Raw genomic sequence first — 27,274 nt, 5'->3', positions numbered from 1 at the left:
AAATACTCTGATGACTCTGCTGTGGTCGAGTGTATCGGAGAGGGACAGGAATGGGAGTACAGGACACTGATCGCTGACTTTGTGGAGTGGTCTCAGGTGAACCATCTGCTCCTTAATATGTAAATATTACATATATGTTATATTTTATAATGCTACTATGGTACATTTTTAGTCTACCTAATACCTGCATTATCCTTTCCATCCTTACCCATTTCATCCTTTGTAACTGAGCTACTACGTGGAACAATTTCCCTTGTGGACCAATCAAGTTTGTCTAAGTCTAAGTTAGCGGTTTTTGGATGGTTATTTAGAGGGTTTTAGGGGCGGAATAGAGGACCTCCCATTGGCCTCGTTGTAAGCGGACTTTATTTACGAGTTAGAATTCACAAAAAAAATATACATCCGTCATGTCTTTCATAATGTTTGTGAAATTCCAAAAAAGTGCAGTTCCTCTTTGAATGTTAGTGAGTTGTAAGTGATTTGGCCTTGGCCTTCAGAGCCTCAATGAAGATCATAAGACGATCACATAAAACCCATTTGTAATTTATTACAGCATCCCGTTCATTCCTGTTTGCAATTTATAGTACTTCTTAATGTGGCCCATTGTGCATCTTGCATGTGGGTTTACATTTTATTTTTAGGAAAGAAATATATGGAATTTGGGCAGGTTTCCTACACGTTTTTAAACGCAATAGAGAAGCAGCAATGCATTATAAAATAACATCACCTCTATATGGAGTACATTCTTTTTATGTACTTTACTTCTAAACAAGGTAATTAGGGTCACTGATATATATATATATATATATATATATATATATATATATTATACACACATACAGACACACACACATTTTTACTTTTTTTTTCTCTCAATGTGGCCCCCCCGAGTCAAAATAATTGCCCAAGTCTGATCTAAAATTTACTTTCACCAACTCAGAGGCGATGCAGCAGCAGCCCAATATGTCAATGCTGTAGCTGCATAAGCTAGTTGTCTCACTGTGGTCAGGGCACCGCTAAAAGTACAACAATATTGCAATACTCGGTTAGTATTCAGGTCACAATATGTAAATGGATAATTGTTGGCGGTTTTTGGATGTTTTTAAAGAGGGCTTTATGAACGCAATAGATGAGCGCAATAGATGACTCGCATTAGCTGCATTGTTAGCCACCTCGTACTTTCTGTATTTTACTAATTACAATACATAATAAAAGAAATACATATGTGTTCTTGTATCTCATAGGGATTGTGAATGATAGGAAAAATTTAATTAATGTGAAGTTCCCCTTTAACTCTAAACCACAGGTAGATGCAATTAGTTAACTACCGTATCTTTGTTGCAACTATCCGTTACTGCTGTTTAGTCGCTTCTGGTGATGGGGATCCAGCCATAACGGCTTGAAGTAAATGTCCAACAGAATGATGCATTTAGGATACTGTCCCATTTATTATATAAAAACTGAATCATTAAAATGACATCCAGATGGTCATTCTATGGTGGCAAGTTGAATGAATTTGCAGATATGATAGAAGATCGTAAGGTGCACCTCAAGAGTGTGTAGTTAAAATAGTTTTAGCAGTAAAAACGGTATGACCTCCTGCTACCAGCACCACTGCTATGTGATTCCTGATCTTATAGAGACACCTCCACACTGCATCAGTGGTCAACCAACAAATAGCACACCAAAATAGAATAGAATAGAAGAGAAAGTACTTTGATTCCTGGGGGAAATTCAGCACCACAGTTCACTCACATCCATCCATCCATCCATTTTCTACCGCTTATTCCCTTTGGGGTCGCGGGGGGCACTGGAGCCTATCTCAGCTACAATCGGGCGGAAGGCGGCGTACACTCTGGACAAGTCGCCACCTCATCGCAGGGCCAACACAGATAGACAGACAACATTCACACTCACATCCACACACTAGGGCCAATTTAGTGTTGCCAATCAACTTATCCCCAGGTGCATGTCTTTGGAGGTGGGAGGAAGCCGGAGTACCCGGAGGGAACCCACGCAGTCACGGGGAGAACATGCAAACTCCACACAGAAAGATCCCGAGCCCGGGATTGAACCCAAGACTACTCAGGACCTTCGTATTGTGAGGCAGATGCACTAACCCCTCTGCCACCGTGAAGCCCAGTTCACTCACAATAGACAATAAATACTATACAGCATTATTCACATGTGAATAATATAAATATATCCTACATATATTCTACATTTACGCAAGTACAGTGAAGAAGGAATATATGCATTATACAGTCTGATGGCTGTCGGTATGAAGGACCTCCTGTGTCGAGCAAACAAATAAACCACACCTAAAGAAGAAATGGCTGACACCCTTTATTCTAAGTCCTGTTAAGCACCACTGAGTTCTGTATTTGCTCGGTCTGATGCTTTGCCTGTGATCTACAGCGGCAAGGTTCCTGCATTGGTACCTTTGGTAATTTTTTGCTGCTGCGTTTCACTTTTTCCATCTTCCAGGTTTTTGCCTCCTTCTTCCACATCAGTCGTAAGCTACACTACCTGCCTGGCTTTTGTTTGCTCTACATTTTTGTAGCAATTTTGTTGATTGACTGCACCGTCCTTTCTCAACATTGTACCTTTGTATTACTTTTTATGTACGCTCACTATCTCTTTTACTTGCAATATTTCATCTCTCTCCTTTGGGGTCTAGCTTAAACCAAACCATCACAATTTGCCCCAACCATATTTTCTTTGGTGGCTTCACTTTAACGAATAAACTGTAAATTCAGTTTTTCAATCCATAAAATGGTAATAAAAATGATTTAGTTATTTAAAATGTCCAAAATAAAGTTATATTGAAGTAGATCACATGTTTACACTTGCACAATTTAACATGTCCAAGAAAGGAGTAGTGACAAGCAGATCTTATTTAGTCCTAACCTTCTCCATGTCTCTGCAATTATTGATAGTGTGTTCACCTTCCCCAGTTTTGTGCCATCGGGTTCCTGCTCATCTGGGTTTTGTCTATCAGTTAGGTAGTTAGTTAGCAACACAAGTCAAAAAGTGGATATTGCTGAAACCTTCAAGAAACGTCATTACCTGGATAAGGAATTGGATTTTTATGGGTGATCCACTACATTATCTTACGTCTTTGGTACGAGGTTTAACTCTGTGTGTATATGTAACTTCCCAGACCCTGCCTTCTTCAACTGAAACCAAACGAGAGGATGACTGAGAAGAGGGTTCGCTCAGTTTTTTTTTCATTTTGCTATAGAGCAAACACGCCCAGCTGCTGAGAGCGATGCAAAGAGTTAATCCTTGCAGCCTGTTTGAAAGTAACTGACAAACTAAACAAGCACGAACATGGCAATTTGAAATATTATTCAATCAATTACCTCCGTCAGGAGGTTATGAATTTTTGGGGGGTTTGTTTGTCCACATGTCTGTCTGTTTGTTGGCAACAAAGCCGAATATGGGCCGGATTTTAATGAAACTTTTAAGAAATTACAGAAATTAATTTTGGGGGTGTTCCGGATCACCGTCTGGATTCAGGATTTTTTTTAAAGGATTCTTTATTGTAAGGAGATATGGCCTGGCAGATACCTGCGCTCTTTCAGTGCTTTTCTGGTAATATTCTAATATATTATCATATACATGTTGTATCTTGTCTGCGATGAGGTGGCGACTTGTCCAGGGTGTACCCCGCCTACCGCCCGAATGCAGCTGAGATAGGCTCCAGCGACCCCCCGCGACCCCAAAAAGGGACAAGCGGTAGAAAATGGATGGATGGATGTTGTATCTTGCTGTATATCATTATGTCTGTCTATCTGTGTTGGCCCTGAGATGAGGTGGCAACTTGTCCAGGGTGTACCCCGCCTTCTGCCCGAGTGCAACTGGGATAGGCTCCAGCACCCCCGCGACCCCGACAGGGACAAGCGGTAGAAAATGGATGGATGGATAATCTTAAATTATTGTACAATTGTACCTCTTTTTTCGTTAGTAATTTGTTCCAAAATATCCAAATAAGACTAGGAAATACTGTATTGTTAGGATTAGTGCACCAACCCAAAAAACCTCCCTCCCCATTTACACTCATTCACACTCATTCGCACAAAAGGATTGTTCCTTTCTGTTATTAATATTTCTGGTTCCTACATTACATATCAATATAGATCAATACAGTCTGCAGTCCGTAAGCACACATGATTGTATTTTTTTACGACAAAAAAACCCATACCGTCAAAATCAGCAAAGGTAGTTCAGGCTTTTATGGAAAGATTTTCTATTTCAGACATTTGCCGCTTTTTTAATCTCTCTACAAGTCAATATTCCTTCTTCTCTAATGTTCATCACACATCACACAGATTTCTTTGTGGTCTTCAACAATACTTCCGGGATGTCAGCCTCTGTACTCTGGATGGCGTTGAAGGCATAATAATATCTGACACATAATAATAATATCCTATACAAGTTATGAGAAAAAAACTCAGGAATAATAAATTGACAAGTTTGACACGACTATTAGATAACTTGTACTGTACCTCTCAAAACCCAGACACTTATATGGAAAGGCTCTCTCTACAGGCAGAACTTGATGTCTTTGCGACGGACCTTGCTAGTGAACAAATACTTTGTTTAAGATCACAGTTTTATGGTGATAAAGCTGGTAAACTAGTAGCTCATTAACTACGCCAGATATCAGCATTCCATTATATTCCATAGATTAAATCCAATTCAGGTATAGTTACGGATGATCTTGAGATCAATAAGGTATTTAGGAATTTGTTTTCATCCCTCGACTCATCTTCTTGTTGTTTTTATTTGCCAATCTGCACATCCCCTCGGTTGATCAGTCTGCTGCGGTAGAGTTAGAGACCAATTACTGTTGCGGAATTTAAATGTTGCAGCGTTATCACTTTTACTGAATCTGCCTGACTTGACCAGGTAACTATCCTCCTGAATTTTTCTAAAATGTTTATTATTGCACATTGAATCCCTTGAGTCTGGCTGCCTCCCGCAAACGCTCAACCAAGCTTCAATTTCTCTCCTTTTGAAAAAAGACAAGGACCCTTTGTCGTGCACATCATATCGCCCTGTTAGTCTGTTAAATGGGGACTTTAAATTATTATCCAAACTACTGGCTTCACATCTCGATACTAATCTCCCTTAAATTATCAATGCGGATCAAATCGATTTCATTCGGAATAGGCGCTCCTTTTCTGATCTTTGACGTCTTTTCAATATATTGTATGATGAGCATGCTCTTAACATTAAAGAGGCAATGATATCTATGGATGCTGAAAAGGCATTTGACCGAGTGGAGTAGAATTATCTATTTTTTGTCCTGGAGAGGTTCGGCTCTGCAAACAGTATTTTTCATGGATTAAGCTCTTATATTCATCTCCTGAGGCCTTGGTCAGGACAAATAATAATAAATCTGAATATTTTCGCCTTTACCGTTCCACACGGCAGGGCTGCCCACTGAGCCCATTGCTTTTTGCTCTTGCCATTAAGCCTCAGTCAATAGCGTTTCGTTCCATACCGCATATTAAGGGTGTGTGTAAACACACTGTGCAGGTGTCAGTCCCTCTCAATGCATCTGTCTGGCTACAAATTGAACTTGGGTAAAAGTGAAATATTTCCTATAAATTCTGCTGCTAAGAAATATTCTCTGCACAAATTTCCTTTAAAATTGCCTTGCAAAGTTTCACATACTTGGGTGTCCAAGATACACATACATACGCTTGCAGAGCTTTTTAAAGTCAACTTTGTTCCACTTTTGACCAGAATCCAGGGAAACTTTAATTGCTGGTCCTTACTTGAACATATATATATATATATATATATAGTGGCTTGTGTCAACTTTGTTCAAATGAATGTACTTCTGCGATTTTCCTATTTGTTCCAGGGAATACCACTTTTTCTCCCTCAGTCCTTCTTTCGTAAATTAGATAGTCAGATTTTAGACTTCATTTAGAATAAAAAGACTCACAGATTACATAATCAATATTTAAATAAACCCAAATCGTCGGAGGGATGAGCACAACCAAACTGTTGGTTTTATTACTGAGCAACCAACATTAGAATTCTTAAATATTGTCTGCCATATGAAGCACTTTATCCCCTTCTGTTATGGCTGGTTATGGAGGGTAACTCAACTAAACCAGTATCTCTTAGGGCTCTGGTTCACTCTCCCATCCTATGTTGTACTTCCGCTTTTGCAAAAAAAAACTAATCGTAAAAACGTAAGTCAAAATTTGTGTTCAGTTTAAGCGCTCTTTTGGCTTGAAGACTATTTCTAGTCCTGCCCCATCACTGCTAACTATACTTTCCCTCCCTCTCTTGTCGATTGTGCCTTTTTAAGATGGTCAAGTCTGGGGATCAACAACATTAAAGATGTATACATTGACGACATCCTTGTCTCTTTCCAGGAACTTGTGATAAAGGTCCATAGCAACTTGTGATAACGGTTTACTCCCTTTTTTACACTTTGTTAGAATTCTACAAATCTGCAATTTTGTTTGTGATACTTTTACCAGGTTTCCAAACTTACCGACTGACACAGTTATAGATGTTTTTTGACCCCACTTCCGACTTTAAAAGGATCAATTACACATATTTACGATCAAATTTTTCATTTACACCCTTAATCTCTGAATTCAATTAAGTCACTTTGGAAGGCCGGGTGACTTAAGAGTGACCCTATTTGAGGAGAGCTGGACAGAGATTTTAAGTAGAGTTCATAAGTTTTCTATTTGTGCTACACACAGCCTTATTCAATGCAAGCTAATATATCATACCTATTGTACTTTATTTTCTTTCTTTATTTATGTATTTATTTGACAGGGGCAGTACAATTAAACATTGCTACCCACAGGTAACCGATGTCAAAGTACATAAGACTTCTAGCCACAGACTAATTTTCAACCCTTGTCCCTGGTTAGGCTTTTTTTTTAAATTAAGAAACGTGTAAAAAACATAAAAAAGGATTAAGACAAGTACAGAAATAAAAACACATTGAAAATAATTGGGCACATTTGTCCATACTACACTCAGTTCTAGTGCTCACACTTCTGATTTTCCTTAAGCCACTTTTTCAGTTTTGTGGAGAAAAGAATAATGTCCGACTGTGACTTTAACTCCGGTGGCAAAGAGTTCCACCGATGTGAGGCCTTCACTGAGAACGCACACTGACCCAGAGTCGTCCGGCACCTTTTCACTCTACAGCTCCCACCGACTGCAGCTCAAGTCTGCACACCTTCACTACTGTATCTTTGTACTTCTTGACACATCACATCAGGGGCTAATCCATTAAGACACTTAAAAATAGCTTTTGAAAAAAGGGGAAATTTATAAAATTATCAAAACTTATCATGTTATATTTTTGAGTAATCATCACTTCACTGAGTGAAGTGATGATTACTTCATTGGTCTTTAATCAAATGTCTTTAGGGTTTGTTTATATAACGACAACAGAGGCTTCACTACACATTTCGTGGCCTGTCCCCAGACTATGGCACAATAAGACATATGGGATAAAATCATTGCATGCATGTAAACTTGTGCAGCTTGAACAGATAAACACGGTCTAATAAGCCTGAAACAGTTTATATTTATTTTTTTGGTCTTAGTCATTTTTATAATATGGCCATCAAATTTTAGCTTAGGGTCCAAAATAACACCCAAATATTTAAATTTCTTTACCTGCTCTATTTTATTGTGATTAATGTTCACCTGAATTTCATTTAATGATTGTTTCTTCAAAGAGAAACACATTGACACTGTTTTCCCATAGCAAAAATGTGCTTGCTCATCTGTTGCTTAATCTCGTATCTTGAGAACATTTTGAGCTTCTCATATCTGTCTAATTCTGTGATCAATTGTTTCTCTTTTATTGCTCCTAAGGGACCCTTAGGAGCAATAAATAAGCTAAAAAGAGACAAGACATCACTGAGACAAAGGAGGTTGAGTTGAGACAACCATTTGAGCAATATTTGAGAAGTGGGATACACTGAGGAGAGCTCATATATGTATGCCACTGATCTCAATTATGTCTCATTTATTTTGAAGGAGAATTAAAGAGAAAGAAATGAGATGTATGAGCAATAAAAGAGATCTTATGTATGTCTCTTTCATGTCTTGATTATTTCTCTTAAATGTCTTAACAAGGGACGGCGTGGCGCAGTGGGAGAGTGGCCGTGCGCAACCCAAGGGTCCCTGGTTCAATCCCCACCTAGTACCAACCTCGTCATGTCCGTTGTGTCCTGAGCAAGACACTTCACCCTTGCTCCTGATGGGTGCTGGTAGCGCCTTGCATGGCAGCTCCCTCCATCAGTGTGTGAATGTGTGTGTGAATGGGTAAATGTGGAAGTAGTGTTAAAGCGCTTTGAGTACCTTGAAGGTAGAAAAGCGCTATACAAGTACAACCCATTTATCATTTATAACAAAGCCATCATATCTCAAATTTGAGAATAATGAGAACAAATTGAGAGTGCAATTTAAATATTCGTTATCTGACTTAATTAGAAATAACACTAAAAAAATACTCAAATATTGAGCGGTGTATCACTTTATTTGGCTACACACAAATACAAAATATAAGATATGAAAATAGATTAAATACAACAATTTAAATGTAGTTAATTAGTACATACATAATGTACATATTGACATTCACAATAATTAAAACAACATAGAAAACAATATACAAAAAATAAAACAAATACAAAACTAAATGAATTTAACATTAAGTACTCACTTTGTTGTTGTGAAAAAGTCCGGTGTAGTTTTTTTTAACTCCTTGTTGAGCAAACCATGTACCGTAGTTAAAAAAAAACACCTGACTTAATCTCAGTGAGAGGGTGAGTAAATGACTAAATTTCCATTTTGGAAATATTCCAAGGAAAAACTGAAATACATTTATAAAATTGTAACCGTGGTGTTTGGAACTGGTCTACATATAAAAAATAATCACACATTGAACACCAAGGATACTTAACATTTTTTACCTCAGGGCCCGACCAACTTTTCCACTACAGAGGGGTCTGGGACCCACTCAAATACAAACACTGAATTAGTCATCTTACACTAAAGTGTATTACAACTGAGTACCATTGCGGCCCATATGGACGGACCACAGCTAAGAAACAGATATTTATTGGCGGCCCCCAAGGGTATTCGCAGCCAAACAGTGGACCCCAGCCCTATGATTAAGAAACACTGTTGTAAACAATAGAACAGCCTCCTGCGATAACAATATAACATTTGGTACATAAATGATCATTAAAACATTTTGAAATTGGTTACAAAAGCTGCTAATATACCTGATTATGTAAGCAGTAACATACTGCGTCATTTCCGTTTTTTATTTGGAAACAGCTTTGTACTGTGAAGGGATATTAGCCGCTAGCTTGTTAGTGAGGTTGCATCAGTGCCAAATTTGCGAGACACAGCACAGCTCAATATGCATTGTCACAGTATAACGTGGTACTAAAAGCTACATCATAGGGCATTTTTATACAATATATACTGCGCAACCCCAGACCAAAATATCAACATGTTTACAAAGGAAACATCCTACCCCAGAATGAACTTGGCAGGTACAAGGGCCTACTTAAAACCTGCTCTTGCCCAACATTTGTTTACCAAAGCTTGCTTGAGCTTGGCCTCCTCAATATTGTCCCAATCAGGAAGGGTACCTCATCTCAGGACATACGCTGTAAGGCAAGAACATAATAATCAGGCATTCGTAATTTTGCCACATCAGAGTTTCTACAGGTATCAAATCTATGCAATGCAATAATAATAATAATGCAAATCTAATTTAATGCTTTTTAACGCCATTTTTTTGGTACTTATAAAAATGCAATGCCCATGTGCGACTGCATAGTTATTATATATAGTCAAAAGCCTACAATTATCTGTATACACACAGTTGTAAGCATTAGACAAGTTAATTAGTTGAAAAGTTTAGATTAACTGTTACTCTCTTGTGTATTAGAATTGGCTTACAAAACTGTTTAATTGGAGAATGTATTTTTATTTATTTATTTTTCTTGAGTAGCATATAGTGTTTTGACTGTGTGCATGGCCGTAGAATGGCCAATTAAAAGGTTCCGTCCATCAAAATATTTAAAGGAGAACTGCACTTAAGCCCTCTAAACAAACATCCAATTCTGCATCAGATGATCAATATAATATACCCATAAGCCATTTTTTTAGTTTGTTTAAAACATGCTGTAAATATATATATATATTCTCTGAAAATGTCTTATAATAGCCACAAACTGGAGGATACCATTTTACAATTACAATTTGTTTTAAAATAGTTAAAAGGTTTTATAGAATAATAAATGAACATCATACTAGGATTGCAAATTATGCATGTGTTTGGACATGGATGATCGATTTAAATATTTTAGGAAAATACAGAACGGTATTTGGAAAATTGCCAAGAAAATGCATTAAAAAAAAGCTATGTCAATTATATTAATTTGCCGATATTGAATATATTGTATTTTACACCCTCTCTGTTGTTTAAAATGTTTACAGTAAATAGCAAGTTATGTATCAAGTATCCAGCAGCTGAAGGAACTTTTATTAATTTATTGTGGGAACGTCAGAGAATAAAAGAGTTGTGGTCTGCTGTGAAAATTGCCTTGTTTGTCCATCCTAAGCCATAACTTGAGGCGCCTGCGTCACGACAGTTGCTAATGTTAGCCAAGTTAGCTCATATGTGTTGAAGTGGAGGTGATTGAAATAAACGAGTCGTGTATGAAAAAAGCTCAGCTTCCCCATTATCCTGACATGATGTCCCAGTTAAGGACTACACGCCTACAGTGACCAAAGAATGGAAAAGTTTAGGCCCCCAGAGCAGTTTCATTGTGCCGTATTGAGGCAGTGCTTTTGTCGCGTTCCCACCTTACAATACCTCTTGTATGCAGTTTGGCAGCTTCAGACACAGACAAATGTAGCAATTTCGAGGTTCTTAAGTTAATTTTAATTTTAAATTTTTTTTTTCCGTTTGACATATTGACTATCGGCCATGTCCTACAATTGTATTACATTTTTTAAATGCCTCTGGACAACGCTTTTAATGCTTTTTATTGCCATTTAAGGCCTTAATTTACACAAAATCCATTTAATGACTTCATGCCTTGTGGAAACCCTGCACATACAGTACATTAATACACACAACCACACTTCAAGTTGATGGACATAACACTATATTGCTTATCACAATGCTAGTTTTTTGGCCAATCACAAACTGTAATTATGTAACATTCAGTTATGCTTCTCGTGTGCTATAATCGATAAGGGATCAAACTTTCTCGTATTGAACTTCTATTTAATTATTGTTACACAATTTTGGCCTGAAAACACCCTCAGTTTGGGAAAACTTACTTAGGATTTCTTCAACTTTTTTCCGGTCAAGGATGCGCTTTCCTGTTCCTGCAGGTTTGTTTCCAGGGCGACCAAAAGCGACAGCATTTTGACACTCCTCAACTGTAAAAAAGTGGTCAAAAAGTGCGTGGAATAAACGCATGCAATTGGGCTTTGAAGCATGACTCATGGCAGCAAGGCGGAACGAGGACATGAATACGCCGCTCTCAGGAAAGAGCTCCTGCTAGCCCGATTGTTGAGGAGGGCCGTCGCTGTATTTGTCACTAACGAGGTCGCAGAGAGTTTGGAGTACCGTATTTTCCGCACCATAAGGCGCCCTGGGTTAAAAGCCGCGCCTTCAATGAACGGCATATTTCAAAACTTTGTCCACCTATAAGACGCCCCGTGTTGTAAGCCGCATCTAACTGCGCTAAAGGAATGTCAAAAAAACAGTCAAATAGGTCAGTCAAACTTTAATAACATATTAAAACCAGCGTGATGTGGGCACGCACGGAGTCGTATATCAACATGGACAGAGCTGCGTGAAAAAAGCCACCCGGCCTCTTCGCGTAAACTTAAACTTACCTTAACCACTCGCTCATCTTTTCTTCATCCATCCCTTCGAGTTAGCTTTTATGATGACGCCGGCTGGAAAGTTCTCTTTTGGCAAGGTCTTCCTTTTGAATATCACCATGGGTGGAAGTTTCTGGCCATTAGCATGGCAAGCTAGAACCACAGTGAAAGATGACTTCTCATTCCCTGTGGTGCGAATATTCACCGTACGTGCTCCCGTTGTATCCACAGTGTGGTTCACAGGAATATCAGTTGCTGTGAAATAGTAATCCGTGTGCGGATGGAGAGATTGCGTCTTTTCATGAACCGGATCCCTGACGCTTAGTAGGAGCCATTTTGTGGTCTTTACAGATGTAAACACACAAAGGAAATGAAACGTACCGGTACGGTAATATCCGCGCGCTTTTTCTTCTTCTACGCGGGCGGGTGGTTGCTTACAGTAGAAGAAGAAGCGCTTCCTGTTCTATGGGGGCGGGTGCTTACCTTGGCGGTTGCTTGAGTAGAAGAAGAAGCGCTTCCTGTTCTACCGGGAAAAAAGATGGCGGCTGTTTACCGTAGTTGCGAGATCGAAACTTTATGAAAATGAATCGTAATATTAATCCATATATAAAGCGCACCGGGTTAAAAGCCGCACTGTCAGCTTTTGAGTAAATTTGTGGTTTTTAGGTGCGGCTAATAGTGCGGAAAATACGGTACTCTGACTTGGTCCGGATCTGAAAGGGAAAAAATAGCACAAACAATACCCGAATGAGAAAATAATGTGTTCAAGGCCAAATAACAAATTTACGTAAACAAAATAATTACATCATGAATAAATTAGCATTAATTACTTGCCTATTTTCAAGAGGACTTCTTCGATTTGTTGCTTTTCTCGCAGGATTTTTTCGAACTCCTCCCAACATCCATCACATGGCGTCCATGATTTTTCTGCCTGCGGTCGATATGAGATAGTGTCCTCGACAGATGGGTTGCCTGCATCTCTCCTGTCAAAAGAGATGAGAAATACTGAACTACAAAAAAATTACTGAAATGACCCACATTTTAACCTCCAGCGGCCAAAGTGGACCTTAGTCTATGTACAGTGAGGAGAACAAGTATTTAATAGACTGCAAAATATAAAACAAAACAAAAAATCCCATTGTATGTTTTCAGGTAATTTGCATTTTTTTCCATGGAATTGATCACCTAGAAACCTCTTTTGGGAGTATATTTGAAGTATCAAATATGGATATCATGCAAAAAGATGCACATTAATTACTTTAAAAAAAATTCATACAATGTGATTATGGATTTTTGTTTTGGATTCTATCACTTACAATTGAAGTGTACCTATAATGATAATAATAATAATAATAATAATAATAATAAAAGTAACAGACCTCAAACTACAAAATCAGCAGTGTATAAATGATTTGTTCTCCTCACTCTATGATGGACGGTACCAATAATGAAAATAAATGTACCATGACCAAAATTGACCATATCTATCAATCAATCAATCAATCTTTATTTATATAGCCCTAAATCACAAGTGTCTCAAAGGGCTGCACAAGCCACAACGACATCCTCGGTACAAAGCCCACATACGGACAAAGGAAAAACTCACCCCAGTGGGACGTCGATGTGAATGACTATGAGAAACCTTGGAGAGGACCGCATATGTGGGTAACCCCCCCCTCTAGGGGAGACCGAAAGCAATGGATGTCGAGTGGGTCTGACATAATATTGTGAGAGTCCAGTCCATAGTGGATCCAACATAATAGTAAGAGTCCAGTCCATAGTGGGGCCAGCAGGACACCATCCCGAGCGGAGACGGGTCAGCAGCATATCTACAATCATTGTGTACAGTACTCCTAAACAAAAACATTTCACATCAAAGACAAAGGAACTGGACCAATACTGAAGATGAAATCTTCTTGACTGCAAGGAAATAGACAACTCACTTAGTCAACAATACCAACAGATTATGACAGATTTTACAATATTAAGTTATACATAACATTGACTATCCCCAAAAAGTTATTACTTTATATATCTCAGGATTATTTATGAAATGTACAATTAAGTATAAACTGTCAAACCAGTACTTATATTTGGATTAAAAAATGTTTTTAAACTATGGCATATTGAGATTTCCGCCTTAACTACTTTCTTTCACACAGGAAGTACAGGCATGTGAGCACCCTTTGACAAAAGAGGAAAATTTACAAAAAAGAGGAACATTTCTATCTGCACGTAGTGCTCCCACGCAAGCCCCGAAAATATTTTTTTAAGAATCAATACTACATAGCCCTGGGCCAATAAAACAATAAATATATATCGCAATAGACACATAATGATATAAATATTAAATGTGTTCGATAAAATATTTGAGCAAGCAAGATTCGCTGCATGAGGTCACTCGCGCTTTGGGAACCCAGGAAACAGAAAACAGGAAGTGTCACTGAGCAATGGGAGGGACATGCTATAACAGACAATCAGTTAACGGTATTTACTGAGCAATGGAAGGGATACGCCAACAGCCAATCACGTAACAGTATCAACAACAAGTAAGCTAGCTCGATGATGCTAATTATGCTAACTAGCAAGCTTGTTTTGGTTTCCCTGTCCTGAAATTCAGATGCGGCGTTTAGGCAAGAGCAACAGCAAGTACCTGCGGCCGAGGCGAGCGTTCCATAAATTTTGTTTGGATCCTATTTTTTGATATTGTTTACCGTACTTAATTCATCCATGGAACTTTTGTTATTGTTGAAAGCTCCGGATCGGACAGGTTTTCACGGGACACATTTCTGGTGTTGTGTGTTGCTCTGAGAACCCACGGGTGTTTAGTTAATGCTCGATTGCTGATAAGAAAGCAAAGTTAGCTCTGTTTTTTGACACTCATCCTTCAACCCCCATCCTTACACTACTTTTATTTATATTTTTATATATTTTAATTTATATTTAATTTTTTAAAATGAGGAATTTATATTTTGACGTGAAACTGAATGTTAAAAAACGTAGATTTCTTCTGTTAAGAAAGTATATATTGTGTAACTATTTTTTTTCCTCAATAAAACTTCCATCCATCCCATCCATTTTCTACCGCTTATTCCCTTTTGGGGTCGCGGGGGGCGCTGGAGCCTATCTCAGCTACAATCGGGCGGAAGGCGGTGTACACCCTGGACAAGTCGCCACCTCATCGCAGGTGGCAACTTCCTCACCTCAATAAAACTTGTTTATAAGATTTCAGTGTGTGTTCAAGTACTTCTTGAGCACATTTATCAATACTGTAATAACAATTGTAACCATGACATGAAATGTTAATTTTTTTACTCCCTAGTTTTGACACATGAGATTGTAGAGTGGATATTTACACTCTATGAACATTTTGACCATGATTAAAAAGTAATAAAATGATGGCAAATAATTGTTTTCAGGGTCCACAAGTTCAGAACTTTTAATCCTGAAATCAAAGTGGATACAGATGTTGGGGTTTTGGCAATGAAATACATTAAATATTTGTATTTGTCATTCACATACTATTTACTGAAACAATTATTTGATGGCAGATAAAATAATATTTCAGTTAATGCTGTTTTTTTGGTTTGGAAATTCACCAAATTTGATTTTATAAAGATGAAAAGTTTTGAACTTGTAGCCCCATAGGCATGAGGTAATAAATGTCAATCTTACCCATAGGGTGGTGGTGGTGGTCCAACAGTGTTGCTGCCTGTTACAAGTCCCCCGTCACTTTTCCTGAAATATATTCAACAGTTGCCCTATAAAATTTACCATCTGACCACTTTGCTAAAACAGAATCTCCTGTTCTAAGATCTAAGATCTGCACAGGAGCTTCATCTCTTGACAAAATGTCGGCTCCAGTAAAGATTTTGCCGGTATAACCGCCCTCCCATCTGACGAAGGCCAAACACCCTGAAAGAGAGAGTGCAAAAGAGAAAGTGTTTAACATTTTTTATTTGAGTATAAAATTTGGACTGGTATTTGTCACCTCATTTGGAAAACAATGTTGTGATTATTCCCTCTCCCCATCCCTATATGCATTTTAAAGCATATGCAGTAGGGTGAGCTTGCCCATCGCTGTCTTAGAGGTGTGTGGCCTCATTACAATTAGGGTACTGTTACTAACCTTCTTGGGGCGACTTTCCCAAGGTGGCATTCTCAGCTGTTCTTTAAATACTAAACAAACTAATAAAGTCCTTTTTCCAGTTTGTTAGCTACATGTAACACGGCAATTTGGCTTAACCGTAGTCCGCTTTGCCACACATACAGAGACTTACCAGATTACTCATTTGGGGGAGGAGAATTATGCAGGTCCTTCATTTTCTTTGTGGGAACTCTTAACCTCTTTTGTTGTCATTTTCTTTTTGTCCATCCTGTTAATGAAAAAATAAATTTTGTATCACAAACTGGGGATAGGTTGATTGGCAACACTAAATTGACGCGAGTGTGTGAATGTAGTCTGTCGATCTGTGTTGACTTGTCCAGGGTGTACCCCGCCTTCCGCCCTAGCGCAGTTGGGATAGGCTCCAGCACCCCCCACGACACGGAAGGGAAAAGCAGTAGAAAATAGATAGATGGATGGAACTATAATATAAATGGAAAGTATTTACATATATGGGGTCACTTCATATGGATGTTAACTTTTTGGGTAAATCATATTTAACTTCTGTCAAAAACAAGTAAACAAAATGATTGTTTATGATCGTTCTGGCTATAGTAAAAAAAAAAACTCAACCCGTACAGTTTAATTCTTATCTATTTTGGGGTGCGGGGGGCTTGATGGCACCTTTTTATAATAGGGTACATATTAATAAAGTTATGGCATTTTTAACAAAAAAGGTCATGAATAAAATATTGAGCCCCAATGACTTTGTATTGAAGAGGTTGACCATAAATTAGTGCATTTTGACCAGGTTAAGACAATCATAACTTTTTAAACATGTATCACAGGAAAATTATTCTTATATTACGTAACTCGTAAGAGGTTCCGCAGCCTCCGAAGCAGAACCTCCAGGTTCTGTAACAGCTTCTTCCCTCAGGCCGTAAGGCTCTTGAACGCATCATAATGAAATTATCCCCTCAACTCCCCCAAAATGGATTAACTCGCTGGAATAAAAAAGACAATATAACATACATCCATAAACGTGGACGCATGTGAAAAAGTGCAATATATTTATCTGTACAGTAACCTATTTATTTATTTATATATGCACCTTATTGCTTTTTTATCCCGCACTACCATTAGCTTATGTAACACAATTTCCTTCCTATTTGTACTGTAAAGTTCAAATTTTAATGACAATAAAAAGGAAGTCTAAGTCTAACTAGTCTTAACAAGACCTGTCTGATAATGCTAGTTTCATTTAAATGAATGAATGTTTCAAATTTTACACACATAGCTACTTTATTTTCCAATATATATGCAGTTTATATGATCAACAGCGTGATACAATACATACTGGCCACTGCCAGCTAGTAAGCAAATGTACTGCTGCTTTCAAAATGGCGGGGCACATTTGTCAATCATTGAACACTTTTGGATGTCATCTCTTATTTATTACAACTAGCCAGCCATACCAATAAAATGCAGTCCAGACTTTCTTTGTCGATTGTTATTGTTACAGTATTATAAAAATGTTTAAAGTCAAATCCCCAAATTCAATCAATCAATCAATCTTTATTTATATACCGGTAGCCCTAAATCACAAGTGTCTCAAAGGGCTGCACAAGCCACAACGACATCCTCGGTACAAAGCCCACATACGGGCAAGGAAAAACTCACCCCAGTGGGACGTCGATGTGAATGACTATGAGAAACCTTGGAGAGGACCGCATATGTGGGTAACCCCCCCCCTCTAGGGGAGACCGAAAGCAATGGATGTCGAGTGGGTCTGACATAATATTGTGAGAGTCCAGTCCATAGTGGATCCAACATAAGGACTAATAAGCCGGAGTTCTTTGAACGCAGATTTCTTGCCGGGACATATGGTACAATGCAATCGACAAGATAGGACGGAGCTAGACCGTGTAGTATTTTATACGTAAGTAGTAAAACCTTAAAGTCACATCTTAAGTGCACAGGAAGCCAGTGCAGGTGAGCCAGTATAGGCGTAATATGATCAAACTTTCTTGTTCTTGTCAAAAGTCTAGCAGCCGCATTTTGTACCAATTGTAATCTTTTAATGCTAGACATAGGGAGACCCGAAAATAATACGTTACAGTAGTCGAGACGAGACGTAACGAACGCATGAATAATGATCTCAGCGTCGCTAGTGGATAAAATAGAACGAATTTTAGCGATATTACGGAGATGAAAGAAGGCCGTTTTAGTAACACTCTTAATGTGTGATTCAAACGAGAGAGTTGGGTCGAAGATAATACCCAGATTCTTTACTGATTCGCCTTGTGTAATTGTTTGGTTGTCAAATGTTAAGGTGGTATTATTAAATAAATGTCGGTGTTTAGCAGGACCGATAATCAGCATTTCCGTTTTCTTGGCGTTGAGTTGCAAGAAGTTAGCGGACATCCATTGTTTAATTTCATTAAGACACGCCTCCAGCTGACTACAATCCGGCGTGTTGGTCAGCTTTAGGGGCATGTAGAGTTGGGTGTCATCAGCATAACAGTGAAAGCTAACACCGTATTTGCGTATGATGTCGCCTAGCGGCAGCATGTAAATACTAAAGAGTGCAGGGCCAAGAACCGAACCCTGAGGAACTCCGCACGTTACCTTAACATAGTCCGAGGTCACATTATTATGGGAGACGCATTGCATCCTGTCAGTAAGATACGAGTTAAACCACGACAAAGCTAAGTCTGACATACCAATACGTGTTTTGATACGCTCTAATAAAATATTATGATCGACGGTATTGAAAGCAGCGCTAAGATCAAGAAGCAGCAACATAGATGACGCATCAGAATCCATCGTTAGCAGTTAATATTAATATGCACTGTATAATCTAATTGTGAAGGTCATTATGTATACTAACATTACTTGCTGGACAGACGCCATTAGCGTTACCGCAACCTCTCAAAGGACCACTCGTTGTCACAACAGTTAAATATTTTCACTTCACAACATTACATGGTTAACCAACTAAAAAATATTAGGATACTTACCTCTCCAAGTCTTCTGTCACAAGCGTTGCGGTTGTCGTTTCCAAAACCTTCCCGCTTCTTCTTCTCTTTCTTCTTCTTCCTCGTTTTCGTTCGAGGTCGGCGCACACAACGTTAAAATGTTACGCCACCTACTGTTTTCCCGCTTCTTCTTCTTCTGACGTTGATGGCAAACAACGCGTCATGTCCGCCGCTGTCTGATAGAAGGCGTGAATTTTCTGAATTGCCTTCCTTTGAAAGTTACACATAGCCAAAAATGGCTATTTTCAGATGGACATACAAGGAGAAAATCAACTTTATCTAACTTTTGAGATGTGGATCTGTCTCATCAACATTCTCGCGAGATTTGGCACGGCACCCCATGAATCTGTCCAATCATATTTGCGCTTCCTGGAAAACACGCATGCGCATTTAGTGGGCGAATGTGACTTGTATCGATTGGAGGAAACAATTCAGCATCGAAGGAATAACGACTGAAAGTAAGTAATACCATTTATTGTTTTTGTTTTGGTATTTAAATTACTTTAACACACACGAGTTATTATTCATCAAACTAATGTAACGTCACTGTGTTACGAAAATAGAGCTATAAATGCCGCATTCAACGGCGCAACCACCTTGCTCGAAGCTATGATACTTACCTCCACCGAGGCATCGCAAGTGATAAGATACACTTTATACATCCCATAGTGAAATAACAATGATAGACATAAATGTACAGAGAACATTGGAAGTGGAACAATATAAATTACTGAACATACACTGCTTCAACATAATATAGAGTTTTACATTTACAAGAAGTTCCACTGTGTATTCCAGCAACCTTTGTCTGTATTCACATAGTATTGGAGTGTCAAAATGACAAAACGAAAACCTGCAAAACGATGGAGAAGAACCGGTAAAGAAGTCGACTCAAATAAACGATCAAGAAGGACTGTACAATTGGTGAGTAGACTGGCATAGTGGTGGTGCATTAAACTGGAAGCAGATATAATATGTGATACTTTATTTTTCTTCCTGCAGCCACCAATGTGAATGTGGAGACTGATGAGCAATGTCTAAGTAAGTTATATGTATATGCGTGTTCTTTGTTTATGTGAATTAGTTCTGATTGAGATTTACAGACCAGATAGATGGATAAAAAGCTGTCCACAGTTTGTCAGGAACAAGCATGGAAATATTGCTTTCTTTTACCCTGATTACAGTAGCACATATATGAAGAATGAAACTTGAAATATGAGTTATCTCAGCATGTGTAATTAATCTTCTTTGAACCTTTCATCTTCAAGTTAAGGCTGGTAGGTAACATCAAGTCATGATTAGGGATGTAACAATATCAAAATGTCATGGTATTATATCGTCACAGTGTTAAAGCCACGGTAAGATATTGTTACAAACATGTCAACGTGTGTTAAATGAAGTGGCAGGAATGTTTAGGATTAACACACTTACTGTAATTGAATACAAACATAATGTTCATATGTTGTAGTCCTATTTATTATTATAAACAGGTATTTTAAGTGCAAAGGAATGGTGCAAAATCATCCAGAATTTGAAGTAACACACATATTTTAGTTTAATCTAACACAGCAGTTATAGGCACAGAAATATTTCACAGCAACAATTCCTCCGAGCTACGAAGCACAAACGTTCCCGTCACTCCTGCACAGTTCCTCTTTTTCGCCCCTATATAATGTCCCCTGTTTGAACTTTGTTGTCCCACACTGCGCGGGTTATCTTGGGAGATCGAGTTTACTTCTCAGATCAGCCCACTTAATATTGTCAGAAAAAAACACACTGACGGGAGTTCTCGTTTGATAGCGTCACACATCACGGCATTATTGTGAGAATTTTGAAACCAAAATAACGCAATATTTACAATAATGTTGCATCCCTCGTCAAGATCCTTTCTCATAGGTTTGGTTTGCTGCTGTGTATTTACTAATCATTGGCATTGTTTATCACTGAAGTTCCACACTTTCTTTTTATAGTGCGTGTTGTATTGTGATGAGTTACATTTAATACTGTGGATTATGTGTTACCACAAACACAATTTTCTTCTTTTCTTTTAATTATTTTAATTTTTAGAGTTTTTTGGTTCCTCTTCTTTGTGTCAGAAGGTAGCAGCAGGGGAACAGAAGGAGCCCAAAACACTGCTCTTCATATGGAACACATCCAACCTCCAGGTGTCCATGCAGGATGTACCACTCTGGAACACCAAGCCTCTCCCTACCAGCCAGGTACACCCACCGTCTTCTGTGTCTAACTAATGTTTTGCTGTGAATTTTGTCACAAAGCATATCCTGCTAAAATATGCCAAACTTTTGAGTGTAAGAATGTGAGCGATATGCTGAGATGTTATACGTTTTGCCTTGTGACAAAATGTTATAAAAAACCTTTAATGATTTTTATTCTATTTTAATTTCAGCACATGAAAATATTTCTACTTTTGACTCTATCAAAGACAATGGAAAACCATTTTCCAGATCAGCCCTCATAGATCCTCCTGATGGCCTAACAACTGAACTACATGTCGATGCTGAGTATGATCCATCTCAATCATTTGAGGAATCTCTCCCTGATATGGGGGATTGGATGTACAATGACGGACATATGTTTAATGAAGGATTTGAAGATAGTTTGAGTGAGGAGTGCGCAGAAGAGTCAAATATCAAGGACACAACAGACAAACCATTATATGACAATGCATCAGTAACCGTGGCAGAGTGCCTTCTGATCATCATGGCTTATGAAAACTGTCATAAAGTCACTGATAAGGCCCTATAAGCGATTTGCTGAAAATGTTCAAGTTGCTTTGTCCCGATAGTCTGAATGCAGACTGCTTAAACAGTGTGCAGAAGTTCAAAAACTTTATTTTATCCCGCTCTGCATCATCGCCTATTGTATTACATAAATACTGCAGTAATTGTTTTGGGCCATTAGAAAGTAAACAAATAAAATGTCTGTCTTGTGGGACCAGTGTGTCAGAAGAAAGATCCTCATCCTTTATAGAGGTTCCAATTAAGGCTCACATAAGGTCATTGTTCCTCAAGCCAGGTTTTCAGGAGAAGCTTAACTTCAGATTAAGCAGAAAGAAGGCAGATCCTAACAACATTGAAGATATATATGATGCAGAAGTTTACAAACAGCTTGTCGATAGCGGTGGTCCTCTTAGTGACCCTAAAAACATCTCACTTGGAACACCGATGAAGACAAAAATTGATATTTGTTAAGGCTCATACATGGTACTCAAAATATACCTATGCAGATGGTAAATGTAGTCAAACTTGTGCAGTCTATTCCTGTTATTTCACAAACTATTAAACCAGGGAATGTCATAGCTGAATTTTACAGACATATGACTAAAGATGATAGTTTCTGTCAGGAAAACAAATATTTGTCTAGGATTAAACTATATGCAGCACCTAGTGAACTTCTATTGGACACAGTTCACCTCTCTGCATTGCAAATACATGCGGGTCACTGCATCAATTCTGGAACAGTAAGCATCTTTCACAGGGCACAAGTTAAGAGAAATTATCTCACATCAAAACACAATGGTAAAGGTAATAGAAGAAACAATTTTACAGTTTTTTTTTCAAATGACGTACAAACAAAGTATGGACAGATTGATTTCTTCTTTATCATAGCACAATCATGTGCCAAATGGGCCCTCCTTTGTGAATTCAAACATGCAGGGTTTTCTTTGCTGCAAGATAGTGTAACAAATGGTACATGAAGTCATGTTATTCCCCTATTGGAAACCTCTGCCAGTACAGTAGTATGATTGGATGACATATTGGGTAAAGTTGTTTTCCTTGACTTCACATCTGTGCCTGGCATTGTGTTTGCAGTTCATTTCCCAAACACACTTGAAAAGTTTTAACTAATCAAGAACTCAACTGGCCTAGAAGTCACAAATCAAATATTTGATCATTGTTATAAATGCTCTGAAAATACACACCGATGAGATGTTGCCGTGGATGCTGTAAAAGTCTGTAAATATGTACTGTATATGGAGTATCATTGTTGATTAAGTTTTTGCATTGTCTGTAATATTTCAGTGGCCAATATATTAAAATGTACTTGTTAAACAAAACCACTGTCTTTTTTAATGAATATTTAGGCCTACTACGCTACTGTATTTTAATATTAGTCCTTATCATGGTGGTTGGAGAGCCACAGGTTTTCTGAAGTGGTACTTTGTGAAAAGAGTTTGAGAATCACTGCTCTAGAAAGTTCACTAATATTAAAAGTGTCTTGTGATCATAACAGTATTGTTTGGGTTCAGTTTTAAATCTCACAATTGTAGTCACTGAGTTACTGCACATGGCGTGTGTATAAGAAATCAACAAATTAAGTAGAACATTATGCATTAAACCATATAGATTACAGACCATATATCCATATTGCCTGAATTAATTATTTATTTGGCATGAGATAAACTGGAGTATGATTGAGGTATAATTAAATTGTGCCAATTAAAATTTATTTTTAATTTATTTTTCCTAAGATAGAAAAGAGGCATATCTGACAACTCAAATGGTGAGCAGTGAGAGACAAAACCAAGTATATCTCTCACTGAGACATATTGAAACCAATACTCATCAATTTTCTTTTTGCCGAAATAGAAAAGAGACATCTGAGAACTCAAACAGTGAGTAGTGAGAAACAAAACCATGTATATCTCTCACTGAGACATAATTGAGACATATTGGAGACCAGCTCATTCATCTCTCATTTTGCTCTTAGTTGAAATCGGGAAAAGAGATAACTGTTAGACAACTTTGAGATCTCTCACAGTGCTCACTGTGAGCCTTATTTCTCAGGAGATACATCTGAGAAGAATGAGAAAACTACTTTGGTCTCGATTCGTGCTCTTTTATGTCTAGGAGATGTATATAAGACATACATGAGATCTCATCTTCAATTTTGCTTTGCTATGGGTTGTTATAATTTAGGGTTAAACAGTTATTTTGAAGCCATGCTGATATTTCAGCAAGCTGTCCGTTTAATATCTCTGAAGCCTGTTGAGGGGTGTCGGCTGCCACATAAATGATTGTATCATCTCCATACATTTGGCAGATGGTATTTGTGCAAATATTGGGGAGGTCATTAATATATATACTGAAAAGCAGCGGGCCCAAAATAGATCCTTGTGGCACACCCAAATCAGAATTTATTACGTCATTTTTTAAGCTTCTCAGGTGGAATTCTTTCCCATTCTTGCTTGATGTACAGTTTAAGTTGTTCAACAGTCCGGGGGTCTCCGTTGTGGTATTTTAGGCTTCATAATCCCCCACACATTTTCAATGGGAGACAGGTCTGGACTACAGGCAGGCCAGTCTAGTACCCGCACTCTTTTACTATGAAGCCACGTTGATGTAACACGTGGCTTGGCATTGTCTTGCTGAAATAAGCAGGGGCGTCCATGGTAACGTTGCTTGGATGGCAACATATGTTGCTCCAAAACCTGTATGTACCTTTCAGCATTAATGGCGCCTTCACAGATGTATAAGTTACCCATGTCTTTGGCACTAATACACCCCCATACCATCACACATGCTGGCTTTTGAACTTTGCGCCTATAACAATCCGGATGGTTTTTTTTCTCTTTGGTCCGGAGGACACGACGTCCACAGTTTCCAAAAACAATTTGAAATGTGGACTCATCAGACCACAGAACACTTTTCCACTTTGTATCAGTCCATCTTAGATGAGCTCAGGACCAGCGAAGCCGACGGCGTTTCTAGGTGTTGTTGATAAACGGTTTTCACCTTGCATAAGAGAGTTTTTACTTGCACTTACAGATGTAGCGACCAACTGTAGTTACTGACAGTGGGTTTCTGAAGTGTTCCTGAGCCCATGTGGTGATATTCTTTACACACTGATGTCGCTTGTTGATGCAGTACAGCCGGAGGGATCGAAGGTCACGGGCTTAGCTGCTTACGTGCAGTGATTTCTCCAGATTCTCTGAACCCTTTGATGATATTACGGACCGTAGATGGTGAAATCCCTAAATTCCTTGCAATAGCTGATTGAGAAAGGTTTTTCTTAAAGTGTTCAACAATTTGCTCACGCGTTTGTTGACAAAGTGGTGACCCTCGCCCCATCCTTGTTTGTGAATGACTGAGCATTTCATGGAATCTACTTTTATACCCAATCATGGCACTCACCTGTTCCCAATTTGCCTGTTCACCTGTGGGATGTTCCAAATAAGTGTTTGATGAGCATTCCTCAACTTTATCAGTATTTATTGCCACCTTTCCCAACTTCTTTGTCACGTGTTGCTGGCATCACATTCTAAAGTTAATGATTATTTGCAAAAAAAAAAAATGTTTATCAGTTTGAACATCAAGTTGGTTGTCTTTGTAGCATATTCAACTGAATATGGGTTGAAAACGATTTGCGTATCATTGTATTCCGTTTATATTTACATCTAACACAATTTCCCAACTCATATGGAAACGGGGTTTGTATACATAAATATACCTATTTTAGGTGGGAATTCTACTAAAGATGACCATCGACACATTTCAATTGTCATTTTCTCTTTCTGAAGTGAAACTTTGTATGCTATAATCCATCCATCCATTTTCTACCGCTTGTCCCTTTTGGGGTCGCAGGGTGTGCTGGAGCCTATCTCAGCTGCATTCGGGCGGAAGGCAGGGTACACCCTGGACAAGTCGCCACCTCATCGCAGGGCCAACACAGATAGACAGACAACACCCACACTCACATTCACACACTGGGGCCAATTTAGTGTTGCCAATCAACCATACAAACACAATATTGATTTTGACATTGATTTTTAGAGTGGATTAGTATGGGTGCGCTCCTGCGAATATACATATATATATATATATATATATATATATATATATATATATATATATATATATATATATATATATATATATATATATATATACATATTATAACAAAAGTGCACTACAAGGACAGGCCAATTTTGTTTCAGAGCACTATGGTTTATTAATTAGGAAACTATTAAACAAAAAGGGAGCAATACTTGCAGCTACATCGCTAAATATATTCTGCGGCGTATCCCAGGGATCAATACTTGGACCAAAATTGTTCAACCTCTATATAAACCACATTTGGTAACAGTAGAAGAGAAATTCTAACACAAATACAAATAGACAGAGTAGATATTGACATGGTAAAAGAAACCACATTTTTGGGTATAATGAAGATGATTTTCTCCTGCTTGTCGCGCTCGCGGAGGGATGGGGGGGCTGGAGCCTATCCCAGCCGCACTCGGGCAGAAGACAGGGTACACCCTGGACAAGTCGTCACCTCATCGTAGGGCCAACACAGATAGACAGACAACCATTCACATTCACACACTCTGGCTAATTTAGAGTTGCCAGTCAACCAATCCCCAAATGTCTTTGGAGGTGGGGGGGAAGCCAGAGTACCCAGAGGGTATCAACGTAATCACGGGGAGAACATGCAAACTGGGAATGGAACCCAGGACCTTCTTATTGTGAGGTATTAGCACTAACCACTGTGCCACATTATGTGTAAATAACTACAAAAGTACACTTAAAGGGGCTATTTGCAACATTTACACAGATGCAATAGTCAAAAAAATGTGTTCTGTTAAACTACTGATTGTAACGTAAGCTAGTGTTCTTGTTATATTGTTTGCTTTGGAAAATGTTACTGTAAGTAATTTGCTAACAGCACCTTTAACTCATACTTGCCAACCGTCCCGGATTTTCCGGGAGACTCCAGAAATTCAACGCCTCTCCCGAAAACCTCCCGGAACAAATTTTCTCCCGAAAATCTCCCGAAATTCAGGCGGTCCATGCAGACCTGAGTGAGGACAGCCTGTTTTCACGTCCGCTTTCTCACAATATAAACAGCGTGCCTGCCCAATCACGTTATAACTGTAGAATGATCGAGGGCGAGTTATTGGTTTCTTATGTGGGTTTATTGTTAGACAGTTGCATTAACGTCCTCCCAGCGCGGTAACAACACACAACAACAGCAGTCACGTTTTCGTCTACCGTAAAGCAGTTCGTCTGCCGTAAACAGCAATGTTGTGACACTCTTAAACAGGACAATACTGTCATCTACTGTACATGCATATGTGACAATAACATCTACGGCTTTTAGAGAGTGCAGTGCACAACTGCGCACACAACAAGGAGACGAAGCAAAAGAACGAGGAAGATACAGCCATGGCGACGCCGACGACGAG

At 38.5% G+C, this 27,274-nt stretch overlaps 2 long non-coding RNA genes across 4 annotated transcripts; one reads left to right on the top strand and one right to left on the bottom strand.

Moving 5' to 3' along the window:
• Positions 1-8,462: 8,462 nt before the first annotated feature.
• LOC133617394 (uncharacterized) lies at positions 8,463-19,343 on the bottom strand. Of its 2 annotated transcripts, none has more exons than XR_009817002.2 (6): positions 19,051-19,343; positions 16,206-16,301; positions 15,601-15,840; positions 12,760-12,908; positions 11,374-12,638; positions 8,463-9,686 (listed from the first exon to the last, which is right to left on the bottom strand). It is a non-coding gene; the product is annotated as an uncharacterized lncRNA (long non-coding RNA). The 2 variants fall into 2 exon arrangements; XR_012050376.1 differs by having other exon boundaries at positions 8,474-9,686; positions 11,374-11,475; positions 19,051-19,323.
• A 41-nt stretch (positions 19,344-19,384) lies between these two features.
• On the top strand, positions 19,385-23,161 carry LOC133617386 (uncharacterized). 2 transcript variants are annotated; one of them, XR_009816999.2, is made up of 5 exons: positions 19,385-19,526; positions 19,891-19,992; positions 20,071-20,109; positions 21,165-21,287; positions 21,476-23,161. It is a non-coding gene; the product is annotated as an uncharacterized lncRNA (long non-coding RNA). The 2 variants fall into 2 exon arrangements; XR_009817001.2 differs by having other exon boundaries at positions 19,867-19,992.
• The last annotated feature ends 4,113 nt before the right edge of the window (positions 23,162-27,274 follow it).

The sequence above is a fragment of the Nerophis lumbriciformis genome, linkage group LG01 (genome assembly GCF_033978685.3).
Source record: "Nerophis lumbriciformis linkage group LG01, RoL_Nlum_v2.1, whole genome shotgun sequence".
Taxonomy (NCBI): domain Eukaryota; kingdom Metazoa; phylum Chordata; class Actinopteri; order Syngnathiformes; family Syngnathidae; genus Nerophis; species Nerophis lumbriciformis.
The sequence above is the reverse complement of the archived record's forward strand: the minus strand, read 5'-3'. Positions and strand labels throughout refer to the sequence as shown.